Below are 4227 nucleotides of genomic sequence, written 5' to 3'. Positions count from 1 at the left end.
AGTATGGGTCCCCAGGTTATGAAGCAAATGAAGAAATGACCACATGAGACAGTTATTAACATCTGAAAGACCAAAATATTTCATGAGAAAGAAAATAGACTCTGAGCTCACCACTTGGCTGGGCTGTGACCAGTATTTACCTGGTTCTCACAGTGCAAACACCGAATATTGATTTAACCAAAAAAAAAAAAAAATGATGCGATTGGGAAAATAGGAGAGGCAAGTTTGTATGCGTAGAGGGTGATGTAAGAGCTAAATCCTCATTCTCTTCAGTGGGAGGCCATAGGGTCATATCTAAAATTGGAAAATAAGAGAGAAAGAGGGTAAACAGACATTCTGACCTATGGAAATAAATATTATGAGAAAGAACTACAAGAAGTCGAAGTTATAGCTCTGGCTAGAGAAAATCCAAGCAGGGAAGAGTCAAGCCAAGAGCTACTTGCTCTTTTTGTTGTAAATTATGTAGAACTCTTTGACTTCTTGAAACTACGTGTCATGTGTTTTAAAGTGGGTGGGGGATGGGCTGGGTGGTGGTTGAGCATGAAGGGGGGCACTCGTGTTGAGCACTGGGTGTTAGCTGTAAGCAATGAAACACTAAATTCTACTCATGAAACCAATATTGCACTATATAATAAGTGACTAGAATTTTATAATTTGGATAAAATAAAGTAGCCTGTGTTTACGATAATAAATATTAACGTTTTTAAAGTAAGGGAGCCCCATAAATACTTGATTGATGGATGGATTGATTGACTGCTTTGTCTAATATAAACCAATGGATTATTTGATTTTGAATAAAAAGTGCCAGGAGTAAGGAGTGGATCCTTGTTATCAGGTAAACTCACAGCTTGTGTCTTCCTGCTTCAACCACAGTCCCCACCCACCTGACCCAGAGGAGAACTAGGAAACCAGCCAAAGTCGGGCCCTGAGTCACTGCTGGGATGACTGGCAATGCTATCCCATGGTGCTGGCCCTTCATTTATTTACTTAGGAAAATCCCTTCTTTCAGAAATGATGCTCTTCTAACTTGTATTATGCAAATGTTCAAACGTGCACAAAAGTGGAAAGAACCTGAGTTTACCCCTTTGCTACCTCCAACATTTACCAACAAATTACCCATTTATTTTATTTGCCCCACCAAAACTGCCCCATTTCTTCTGTCTGGAATATTTTAAAGCAAACCCCAGACATTGGGATATTTAACCAATAAACAGTTTAATATGCATCGCTAGCTGACAGGATCTTGGATTGAATCAGGATTCAAGTAAGGTCCACACATTGCATTTGATTGCTATGCCTTTTCTCTCTATGTCTCTTTTTAATTAGTTTCAGAGGTAGAGTTCAGGGACTCATCAGTCGCATACAACACCCAGTGCTCATTCCATCACGTGCCCTCCTTCATGCCCATCACCCAGTTAACCCATCTCCCCACCCAAATCCCCTCCAGCAACCCTCAGTTTGTTTCCTAGACTTAAGAGTCTCTTGTGGTTTGCCTCCCTCTCAGTGTTTACCTTATTTTATTTTTCCTTCCCTTTTCCTATGTTCATCTGTTTTGGTATCTTAAATTCCACATGAGTGAAATCATATGGTATTTGTCCCACTCTGACTGACTTATTCTGCTTAGCATAATACCCTCTAGTTCCACCCACACTGTTGTAGATAGATTTCATTCTTTTCAGTGGCTAAGCAATATTCCATTGTATATATAGACAGAATCTTCTTTATGCATTCAGCTGTTGATGGACATCTGGGCTCTTTTGATGTTTTGGCTATTCTGGACATTGGTGCTATAAACACTGGAGTGGGGGGTGCCTGGGTGGCTCAGTCAGTTAAACATCTGCCTTTGGCTCAGGTCATGATCCCAACATCCTTGGATAAAGCCTCACCTCAGGCTCCCTGCTCAGAGGGGAGTCTGCATCTCCCTTTGCTCCTCCCCACTTGTGCCCTCACTCTCTCTCTCTGAAATAAATAAAATCCTTAAAATTTTTTTTAAATTAAAAAAAATAAACACTGGGTGCACATGGGCCCTCAGATAACTGTGTTTGTGTCCTTTGGCAGAAACCTGTTTGACCTCAGCTGCAGCAACTTCTTGCTAGACACATCTACGAAGGCAAGAGAAACAAAAGCCAAAATGAACTATTGGGACTTCATCAAGATGCCTTTTCTCTCTTACTCTTTAACAGCTCCTCCCTTTTTTTCTTGCCACTGATTTGTTAAGGAAACGAAGTCATTGATACTGTAGAATGTTGAGTATTTTTACTTTGGCTCATTGCTTTTTTGTGTCATTTATGCTGTTCCTCTAGCTCTTGTGTTTCCTGTAGATATATTGTCAGGTGTAGGAGTTTGAAAAGATCCAGGATCAAATCGTCCCCTTCTGTTGGGACAGAATGGAATGATGCCATGGGCTTCCTCTCATACAACATCACAAGGCTCATAATTCTGGTTGTCCTACTTGGACTACTGCCGAGACTGGTTATTGGGTTCAGCATCAGTCCCATCTCTGTAGCATGAAGTTCTCCACAAACTTTTCGCCTAAAGATTTTAGAATCTGTGACCTATTGTTTCCAAAGACTGCCAGCAGCAACACTTCCCCCCGTTTGCCCCAGAATTATGGGAAATGGTGAGATGTGGAAGAGTGGTGGCCATGTGTTTCCTGTTCTTTCCTCTTGTGACCAGCTATGCCCTATTGCAGCCTCCCTGTTGTCTCATGTTGTCTCTCATGTGTGGAGGGGGTAGAATTTGTCTTCCTAGTCCGAAGGTCTCAGATCAACAGGAATTACAGCCGAGGAACCAGTTTGGCTAACAAGACCATGAACTTTCAAAAGATGCCAAAATGGAGACATGTGGGGAGAGCTAAATGCATTTTGCATGTGGAAGGGATATAAACTAGTGTGGTTAGGGGACAGACACTGGTAAGTTGCTCCTGGGATGCCCACGCTTCCCATCAGCCCATGTCCCCTTCTTCTGAATCTGGACTGACTTTGTGATTTGCTTCAACCAAGAAGGTAGCAGAGATGACATGGTGTCCCTTGAAGGTTTAGTCCTTAAGAGATCAGTCAGCTTTGATAGCTTCTTCCTCCACCCTTGTGGAAACCAACCAACATATGACGAGAGGTCACCTGTAGGAGAACCAAGGCTCCTTGGTGACAGTCAGCACCAAGGCCTGCCATGTGAGTGGGGCCATATTAGTACAGTCCTGAATGAGCCCCACAAAGAATATAGCCACATTAGTGACTCCAGCTGACCCACATGATGGTGGATTGTCATGTATCAACAGATAACAGAGATACTTGATAGATAGATACACAGACAGATACTAGATAGATAGATAGATAGATAGACAGATACATCCATCCATTGATGACTATTACGTGGACTCATTATGGGTTTCAAAATGTGTTTTTTCTAATTTCTTCCTCATTGATTAACTGGAAATCTGCTTTAAAAAAAAAAAAAAAAAAGGACAGCATCCTGTAACAATGATTTGTTCACCCTGAAAGGTAAATACAAGAAAGGGAGGACAAACACTTGATGTTACTTTTTGAATTTTCATAGTGCCTTATAATTCCAATTCACCAATGAGATTTGGGGTTATTTTTGTTTTTTGGGGTCTGGGGGAAGGGGGTCTTTTGCTTTTATTGTTTTCGTGTTTTAGCATCATTATGAGGATATTTGGATATTTATATGTTTAATGTGTTTCAACCTGTTGCAGCTATTATCCTTACTGATACTCAAGTAGCCCCCTCTTTGGCCCAGGGGAGGCTCTGCTCCTCAAGTTGGATCTGTGCTATTGTGATAAGACCCCATTAGTCTTAATAGCTTCCTTGTTTGATGGCATAACAAGATACCCTAGGTTCATCACATACGGTTCCTGCCCCAGATCTGGAGTCAGCCATTTCTCTAAGGAGTCCTAGTTCCTTTAGTGGGAAGTAGAACCTATTTATTCTCAATTTATATTCAATTCCAACAAACTTAGAAATTAAATTTCCTATCCCCAGACACTTAGCATTATTACATTAGAAATGGGCTGTTATTGACATGTACTCACAGCTCTAAGATGGACAGTTAATAGCCAATTAATAGGAGAGAGAACTGGAAACAAATGATGATGGGAAGACATATGAACTCCAAAATTTCAGCCATCTGGCCCCATTCCACATTCACATTCTCCAAGAAGAGATCTTCATTATTCCCATGTGAAATTAATCTCCTTTTCCAGCCATTCCT

The sequence above is a fragment of the Neovison vison genome, chromosome 1, assembly GCF_020171115.1.
Source record: "Neovison vison isolate M4711 chromosome 1, ASM_NN_V1, whole genome shotgun sequence".
In the NCBI taxonomy this organism is placed as follows: Eukaryota; Metazoa; Chordata; class Mammalia; order Carnivora; family Mustelidae; genus Neogale; species Neogale vison.
The sequence above is the reverse complement of the archived record's forward strand: the minus strand, read 5'-3'. Positions refer to the sequence as shown.